General features: G+C 47.2%; 1 long non-coding RNA gene across 1 annotated transcript; it reads right to left on the bottom strand.

The window, feature by feature from the left end:
- Nucleotides 1-5,323: 5,323 nt before the first annotated feature.
- Nucleotides 5,324-8,199, bottom strand: LOC144993964 (uncharacterized). The gene is made up of 2 exons (XR_013657280.1): nt 5,635-8,199; nt 5,324-5,552 (listed from the first exon to the last, which is right to left on the bottom strand). It is a non-coding gene; the product is annotated as an uncharacterized LOC144993964 (long non-coding RNA).
- Nucleotides 8,200-9,854: the final 1,655 nt, after the last annotated feature.

Consider the following 9,854-nt stretch of genomic DNA (forward strand, 5'->3'; position numbering starts at 1 on the left):
GGACCCCCCAAGGGAGACCCGCTCCGCACTCCAGGCAGCCATCCGCCCGGCCCACGGTTGGTCCAGGGAGGAGCAAGGCAGGGGCCCGCCGCCCCCGCCCAGGAGGGGGAACCCCGGGGAAAAAAGAGGGCCCACAAGGGGTGTTGTAAATATGGCCCGACCAGGCTCGGCCACAGTTGGAAACTTGGAAATTTGGCGGGGCCCAGCGCTCAGGAGCAGGGACCAGAACCCACCCCCCAGGGACACGAACACCCCCGGCTCAGATGTAATGTGAACCCCCCCACCGCGCGGAGAGAGCACCGCCGGGCCCAGGAAGTCGGCAACCCGGGGACACGGCCGCCGTTGCAAAGGGGCCCGTACCCCCCACCAGGGAAGAGGTAGGGGACAGATGGTCCTAGGTCCCACCTTCCTTGCAAAATGTGTGTGCGTGTATGTGTGTTTAAGAGGGTGTGGGTGTGCATGTGTGTGTGTTTTTGTTGGGATGTATATATTGAGGAGGGAGGGGTGTGTGTACTAAGGGCGGTGCAGTTAAAATTGGCGGGTAGGGCACTAAGGGGACATCTCCTGATTACTCACAGTGACGTCCCCTCACCCTCCCCACCAAGGGGCCCTAAATGTCTAAGGTGCGGTTAAAATTGGCGGGTAGGGTGCTAGGAGGACATCTGCTGCTTGCTGGCAGTGATGTCCAAGCACCCCCCCTACCAAGGGCCCTACATGTCTAAGGTGCAAATAAAACCGAAAGAGGGGGGGCCCACTCCATACGGCAACCATAGGAGGGGGGCCACTGCCTAGTCACTCCCCCCCCAAGGCCCATCGCAGGCTAAGCCCCCCACCCCCTCACCCTAATATGAGGTTATATGAGGAAGGGGGTATGTTGGGGACAGCTGGTAGACTGTCCCCCGATGGTCAAACAGCTGTCCCCCCCCCCCCCCAGCAAGGGGGCCAGGCCCACCCAGCCCAGGGGCCCCACCCCCGGAGGCGCCGACACCCCAGGCCCAGCACCACCCACCCAACACAGAGAGAGAGGAGCCAGAAAGCGTCGCCCCCCCCCGGAGCAAGCCCAGGCCCCCACCCCCAGACGCCGGCCCTAGAAGAGCTCTGGTCAGGCCTCGACGGGACCGAGGCAGCCAACCGGCCGGGGAAACCGCCGATGGCCTTAGCGGAGACCCCGACCCGTCAACCCCCCCTGCCCCGTACCAATAGTGCCCCCCCCCTCCCCCAGAATGCCCCCCCACAGGACAGGGCCGACAAGACCCCCCCCCACCCCCCCCCACCCCACCCCAGACCCCGCAGCCGAAGCGGATGACACCCAGAGCGACCGGGGGCCCCAAGAGGGTTGTCCCGTCCCGCCCCAGAGCCAGGGAAGGGCCGATCCCAGCCCCAGGTGTAGATGGACAGCCCATCCAGCGCCGCTGCCCCCCCCCCCCCCCCCCCCCCGAGCAGGGCCCCCCGCCAACCCCCCCCAGCACAGGCAAAGGGACCACCCCCCCAAGCCAAGCCAGACCACCCCCCCAGCCCCCCACCATGCACCCCCACACCCAAGCCCAGAGGACCACACAGCACCCCAGCCCGCCCCACCCAGGCGCCGGACCCGACCCCCCGACCAACAGGGCCCCCACCACCCCCCGCCAGGCACCAGAGGCCCCGACCCCCACCCTGGCCCACGGCAGAAGGGCAAGGAGCAACGACGACCAGGCCCCCCCACCCCCTAAGTCATGGAGTTAGCTATGGGAGACCAGAGAGACCGAATTCTTTCAAAGTTACTTGAACCTTGGGCTGACATTTTTTCCAAGCTGATATGATCAAGCAGCAGATTTCTGTGTTGACTTATATTTATATTTTTCTTGCTTTTCCAATTTATTAAAATAGTTTTTTTTAGCAATGCAAAGAGTTATGAAAATGATAGAGCCTAATCTTCCTTCTACATCGATGGCACTCATGTCACCAAGCACACAAAGTGACGGTGAAGCTGTGATTGAAACCTTAAGCCAGACTGATAGATCGGCACATACCTGCTGCCAGAGAGCCTGGACAGGCGTGCAGAACCATAGTGCATGCATGTAATTGTCGGGTAGATTACTGTCACAGTGCTGACAAATGTCTGAGTTGCTGAGACCCATCTTGAAGATCCTCTATCCAGTGTAGTAAATTCTGTGTAGAGTTTTGAAATGGATTAGCTGCAGATTTGGACTTTTTGTCAGTTTAAAGGTGTTTAGACAAAGTTCTGACCAAAAGCTTTCATCGGTGCTGATGCTCAAATCCGCATCCCATTTTGTTGTCGGAAGTGAAATATTATTATCTAAATTACATAAAAGTTTGTATATTTTGGAGAGAGTTTTATTCATTGAGAAATTGATCAGAGTGGTAACTACATCTGGTAGCTTTAAATCGTTGTCTCTGTATTTAAACTTTTTAGTAATAATTGATTTAAGTTGCTGATATTCCAAGAAGTTATTTATTCCATGTTTGTCTTGAAGTTCCTGGGGAGTTATGAATCTTCTATCAATAATTATGTGCTCTAGTTGTTTTATGCCCCCTGCTTGCCAAGCTGGGAAGTGGATAATTTTTTTGTTTATGAGGATGTCCGGGTTGTTCCAGATGGGTGTCATTTTGCACGGTTGAATTGATGATTTTGATATTTTGAGAAATTCCCACCAGGCTGTTAAAGTGGCATTTATATTAATACTTTTGAAACAATCCTGTTTTTTAACTGTTTGGCTAATAAATGGAAGATCTGATAGGTTGATCTTTCCACATAACGCCTGTTCCAAGTCTAACCATGAGTTGGTTTCTGGATTATTTTTTAACCATTTTAAGATGTATTGTAATCTATTTGCAAGAAAGTAATTGTGGAAGATAGGTAATTCTAATCCTCCACAGCTTTTTGCAGATTTTAAAGTTTTTAGACTAATTTTTGCAGGTTTATTGTTCCATAAAAAGCTTGATATGGATGAGTCTAATGTTTTGAACCATTTTAATGGCAGTTGTGTGGGAATCATTGAGAAGAGATAATTAACTTTAGGTAGGATCTTCATTTTTACTGTGGCTACCTTGCCCATAAGGGACAGAGGCAGGTTGGTCCAGCGTGTTAGATCCTCCTGTATGTTTTTCAGTAATGGGGTGTAGTTTAGCTGCACCAGTTCTGATAGTTTGGGGAAAAAATTGATACCTAGATATTTGATATTTCCTGATTTAACTGGTATTGTGAGTCTTTGCTCCGCATTATTGTTCAGTGGTAATAAGACAGACTTATTCCAATTAATGGAATAGTCTGATATAGAGGAGAATTCATTAATGATTGTTGCCGTTTCATTTACAGAATGTAAATTACTTAAAAACAGTAATATGTCATCTGCATAGAGACTAATTTTATGATGGCTGTGTTTGGTTTTGATTCCTTTAATGCTCTCATTCTGTCTTATTACTGCAGCTAGAGGCTCAATAAATATAGCAAAAAGAGAAGGAGAGAGTGGGCAACCCTGTCTGGTTCCTCTTCCAAAAAAAACCTGTTGGAAGTCTGTTTATTAGTTCTAACTGATGCATTGGGGTTGTGATATAATATTTTGATCCAATTGATGAATGATTCTCCAAACCCAAACTAATGGAGGGCAGCAATGAGGAACTTCCAATTTACTTTATCAAAGGCTTTTTCAGCATCCAGTGATAGTATAGTCATTTCCTGGTTTTTGATGGTGGCAAAGTCTATTATGTTAACGAGTCTGCGGACATTGTCATCCGAGTGTCTGCCTTTGATGAATCCAGTTTGATCAAAGTCAATTATGTGAGGAGTGACTTTTTCTATTCTCTGTACTAGTGCTTTGCAGATAATTTTTACATCTGCATTAATTAAAGAAATGGGGCGATAGCTTGAAGGACTCGTGGGGTCTTTGTCTGGTTTTAGAAGAAAGATAATGTTGGCGGAGTTCATGTTAGGTGGTAGAGATTGGCTTTCATTGATAAATTTTACCGTTTTATAAAATGTTGGTGCCAGTTGTTCCCAGAATTCCTTATAAAACTCTGCAGGAAAGCCGTCAGGCCCTGGTGCTTTACCATTAGGCATAAGTAACAGAGCTTCATGAAGCTCAGACAACGAGAGCGGAGAGTCTAAATTTGTGATTTGATCTTCGTTTAACCTGGGCAGGTTTCACATTGTTGAGAAATGAGTTGATGCTTTGTCCTGATGGATTGATCTGTGGAGTGTATAAGTTTTGATAAAAGTCTTTAAACGCATTATTAATTTTTACCGGGTCATGGGTGACATTCCCTGTTTGGTCCATAATCGAAGTGATTGTTGATTTTTCTTTATTAATTTTAAGGTGATTAGCTAGAAATTTGCCAGATTTATTTGAGTTTTCATATCTTTCCAGTCGAAGCCTTTGTATCTGGAATTGTGTTTGTTTATTGATGATGTCATTTAACTGCAGTTTTAAATTTTTCAGGTCGCCCAGTATGTGTTCCTGTGCAGAAGCAGCATAAGCAGTCTCCAGAGTTTTTATTTTATTTCCTAATTCTAATAAATCTGCTTTCTCTTTGCGTTTTTTATGCGTTGGAAAAGAGATGTTTTTCCCTATCATGACTGCTTTTGCTGCTTCCCAAAGAATACTTGGTGATATTTCAGAAGTATTGTTGAATTCTAAGAAGGTTGCCCACTCTTTTTTAAAGAATTCAATAAATTCCTGGTCTTTTAACAGAGACGTATTAAACCTCCAGGTTGAACCCGAGGGTCTGGGTACTTCCCTTGAAATAGTAACAGAAACTGGTGCATGGTCACTGATAATAATTGGATGAATGTTGGAACTTTTAATTTCTTTCAAAAAGGGAGTTACTGACTAATAAATAATCTAAACGAGAGTGTGAATGGTGAACTGGAGAAAAAAAGGTGAACCCCTTAGCATTTGGATGACATGAGCGCCAAGCGCCGCAGAGACCCAGATCATTCATGTACTGCTGTAGGATACATGCAGAGCGCCATGTACGCTGGTTTGCTGCTGTGCTGAGTCTGTCAAGTTCAGGGTCCAAAACAAGGTTGAGGTCTCCTCCTATAATGATTGTGGAGTCAGAGTGAACTGAGAGTGAGGTGAAGAATCTGTGAAAGAAGGAAGAGTCGTCAACATTCGGGCCGTAGATACTGGCTATACAAAAGTCCTTATTCTGAATGGATATATTAATGATTACAAATCTGCCTTCTGGGTCAGTAACTGTATCCTTATGAGTAAATGTAACATTTTTATTAATCAGAACTGCAACCCCTCTTTGTTTGTGTCATGGTCGAACTCTATGGAGACCCAGATGCTGGAACCCGGAAGAAACTCAGGAGACGAGGCAGAGTCAGAAGTTTTAATCTGAGAGGGGAGATGAGAGTCGTGGATGAAGAGGAGCGCCGAGGACGGCGAGCACAGCTTGGGGTGAGTGGTGGAGCCAAGGACAGCGTAGACAGCCTGTGACGAGGTGGAGCGCCGAGGACGGCGAGCACAGCTTGGAGCGAGAGGTGGAGCCGAGGACGGCGTGACAGGAACGAGGCGAGGAACCAGCGTGACCAGTGGAGAGCTGACCTGAAGGCATGAGACAAAGAGTAAGTACAAGGCTTGGATTTACTAGAACAAGGTTACTTGACTAGAGGCCAGACGTAAGCACCGGAGAGAGTATAACGGACTGGCGCTGGATACTTGTGAGGATCTCCCTTATGAAGGCTGGCAGGGTGATGAGGAGATGAAGGTCAGCTGGTTCCAATCAGTAGAGCAGGAGAGCTGTGTGAGGGGGAGGTGAACTGACAGGCACCGTGACAGTTTGGAGTTGAAACTGGCAGAATACATAGCTGGATACTGGGAACAGCACAGGAGATGACCAGCTGATAAAGATAAATGGGTCTCCTGCAGCAGAGCTATATCTGCTTTAAGATCATCCAGGTGATTTAACACTTTCAATCTCTTTGGCCCAGAACCAAGTCCACGCACATTCCAGCTAACGATGTTAAGACTGTTCATAACTGTTCTAACCGGGAGAGTGCAAGGCTAAATAGTGCGTGTGCCCGTCCGTGTGCGCGTGCACGCTGTGCGTACCTGCTACACTGACAAGCGCTGTGCGTTGTGGGTGAACGTGTCTTGGCTATGAGCTGCATGTTATGTGCGTCCTGTGTGAGTCTAAGTGAGGTTTTTGCAGTTTATCAACGTGTGTGTGCGGGATCGCGTGTGCATGCTCTTATGCGCGCTAGTATGCGCGCGCGCCCGTTCCGTGCATAAATAAATACTCACCGTGGTTGCGTTGACTTTACCTGATTCACATATAAGGAAATGGGAAGGGGGGGGGGCGAAGAGAAAAGAGAGAGGGAAAGAGAAAGAACAAAAAACAAAAACAACGAAACAACAACAGAAACATGAATGTGAGAGAAAGAAAAGACAGTTTTCCTGAGAGGTGTGGATTATTGATGATCCGATTATTTCCTATTCAATTAAATAAGTTTGCGGGTTTCTTCTGGGCGGCGCAGATGTCAGTGCGCCTCTGAAAGCCTTCAGCACAGCCAGGGTGTTACCTCTGGTTCCCGGAACAGCTTGCCGTTCACAAAAAGTTTATCAACGGCAACCACCGCGCGGGCTCCAGCAGACAGGTGCTTCCTCCTCAGCGGGAAGAGGATTTTCCGCCGGCGGAGGATCTCGCCTGGAAACTGATCATTCACGCTATAATGTGTGTCTTTTAGCTCTCGTCCTCTGCTTTTTACCAGTTCCTTTTGTTTATAATGTTCAAATTTAGCAACAATAGGACGGGGACGCTGATTGTCCGGCCTTTTTCCTCCGAGCCGGTGAACCCTGTGGAAGGAGATCTTCTGGACTTCTTCCTTGGGGAGTTTCAGGTGGACCTCTATGAAGGAATTAACAATGTTCTCCGGGTCTTCTCCTGCCTCTTCTGGAATCCCTGCGAACACTAGATTGTCCCTCATGCTCCTCGCCTGAAGATCCAGGAGGGTTTCTTTGATGGATCGGTTTTCCTCAGAGAGACGGGCGGTGTCGTTACTCAGGGTCTTCACGGTCTCTCTGAGGGCCTGGTTCTCCGCTGCGAGCTCCTGCACCTGCTGTTGGCTGAACTCCAGAGACTCTCGCAGACCTTGGAATTACTTATGGAGGATCTCCAGCAGATTTAAACGGCAATCAAGGCTGGAGAGCTTTTTATCAATTGAATCCAGGATATCACTCATGTTGCTGCCTGGGGAGGAGGCAGCCCCCGGGGAGTCTTCGGGACGGTTGCGTTTGGTGGACGGAGTGGCGGTGTTGGATTTCTTCATGAGGCAGGTATTGAAACACTCGTCGATGTAATTCTCCAGATCCTCCAGGTCCTCCAGGTCATCCAGGCTGGCAAATGCTTGACAAACTTTTTCAGATTTTTTTTTTTTTAACTTTCTGGATTATTTAAATATGGCGGTGTAATGAAATAAATCAAAAATGTTTGTTTACAATTTACGCGCCGCCAAGTAAACTCACCACACTCCTCTCGTCGGCTCTCGCGGTACTACAGCATCACGTGTCTCTGGGAGAGCTCAATGTGTGACAGAAATGTGGGCAATGAAGGTTAAAGCGAAAAATACCGCTTCATCTTTAAAAAGGGGAGGGGACCGGCAGAAACCTTGAGTTTAGAGAATAAAACCTGCTCCCGACCAGGTTAGGTTCAAAGCATAAGTAACCATGGACACTGACTCCGAGTATAAGTTACCTCTCTTTCAGAAACGGCTTTGACTTACTCTGCTTTCTCTGGTTTAACAAACCTCCCATTCTGAAACGGAAAACCCAGGGGTTCCCTGATTTCAGGGTTAACGCACTCAGAGTTTACACTTAACCTCCTTTCTGAAACATGCCCCTGGACAGCTTCTGAATACACCAACTTTGACATCTGAATGACTCCAGCTAGTCAGCAGCCTCTGCAGCACCCTGGAGCGGCTCTTCATTACATGCACAAGCAGTCGTGGACAAGCTCCTTTAGAGCTTAAGGCTGCAGAACTGGTTTCTTTGTCTCCAGCTGGTGTAGAATAACCTCAACAGACATCCATTGTGAGCCCTTTCCGATCCGGTTACTACCACTTTTCTTGGCTTTGAAACTGCCCCCCCGTTTGCGTTACAGGAAGTTGAACTTTGCGTCCTGTGTGTGGGCTGGACGAATGCTATCCCCTTCCCTGCTTCATCTGAACAGCAACTTTTGAATTGTCGCAGACGGGAGGTGGAGGTGTAGACACGCTGAGCTGCTGGAGGAAAGGGGCGGGGGCGTAGCTCACAGGTAAACCTTTACACTTTTTCCTCAGGTGGAGTATTGGCATCCCGGGTCTGGATGCAGGTTTCTTTAGTTTGCAAAGGAGTGGAGAATTGCATCAAAGGACTGAAATTTGGGAAGCACCCAGTGTGTCTGAGCTCTCAGCTTCTGCTGTTGATGCTTAAAACTAAGTTTCCGAGTTGAACTCCCTGACAGTGATCAGCTGTTCCTCCTGGCAACTGAAGCTGATGTCTTCACAGTTTAGACAAAACCTTCAACTGTAGAGTTTTTCCAAAAGTGGTAGGGACACTGGTTATGTTCCTAAATGTATATTACATGTGTTTTAGGGTTCAGATATGTCTATTTTATAGAAAAACATGCAGAAAAACATTGTTAATTTAGCATAATGTTTTTTTCAGTGAAAAATCTTTTTTGTTTACCCACAACTCATATGGTACAAAAATGTTCCAGTCGTTACAGGAGCATTTCAGGGTCAAACCAGTAAAAAAAATTCATAAAATATTTCCCAAATGCTAAATGATGTATTGTAAAGAGATTTTTTTCTACCTTCCTTGAGAGCCCAAAGTGCTTTACAGTCACAGTCCCATTCACCCACAAACACACATTCACACACTAATGGTGGCTCGATTGCCGAACACTGGCGGCAATCTATAACCACCAGAGCCAATGTGGTGTGTGGAAAGCTGCAACAGCTAAATACCTCCAACGACTAAGACAAGTCCTGAGAAGCCAGCTCAATGGCAAGAACAAGACCCGGGCAACAGCTACGCACTGCCAGTTATCAGATACCCTGCAGGAATAATAAGATGGCCAAAGGAAGATATACAGACCACGGAGGTTAAGACACAAAAGCTCCTCACCATGCATGGAGGGTTCCATCCCAAATCCAGCACCCTGAAACCATAACTGAAGTGGCTGATATCAAGAAGTCCTACCAATGGCTAGAAAGGGCTGGCCTACAGGACAGCACTGAAGCACTCATCCTGGCAGCTCAGGAACAAGCCCTGAGCACCAGAGCAATAGAGGCTCAGATCTACCACACCAGACCACACCCAAGGTGTAGATCTACCAAACCAGACAAGACCCAAGGTGTAGATCTACCACACCAGACAAGACCCAAGGTGTAGATCTACCACACCAGACAAGACCCAAGGTGTAGATCTAGGCAAGGCAAGGCTAGTTTATTTGTATAGCACAATTCGTACACAAAGTAATTCAAGGTGCTTCACAAAACAGAAAAGTGCATTAAAATCACAATAAATCATAGAAATAATCAATGTAAAATTTACTTTAAAAGAAAAGAAAAACTTTGAAAATTGATTTAATAATAAAGGAAGGAAAGGAAAGAAAAGTGCAGATGGACCTTTCATACACGGCTAAACAGAAATATTTTAAGTCTAGATTTGAACATCTACCACACCAGACAAGACCCAAGGTGTAGATCTACCACACCAGACAAGACCCAAGGTGTAGGCTGCGCCAAGAGGCGTCTGAAACAATCCAGCACATAACTGCAGGATGTAAGATGCTGGCAGGTAAAGCATACATGGAGCGCCACAATCAAGTGGCTGGAATTATATACAGGAACATGTGTGCAGAAT

Source organism: Oryzias latipes, chromosome 7 (genome assembly GCF_053564925.1).
Source record: "Oryzias latipes strain Hd-rR chromosome 7, Olatipes_Hd-rR_3.1".
NCBI lineage: Eukaryota > Metazoa > Chordata > Actinopteri > Beloniformes > Adrianichthyidae > Oryzias > Oryzias latipes.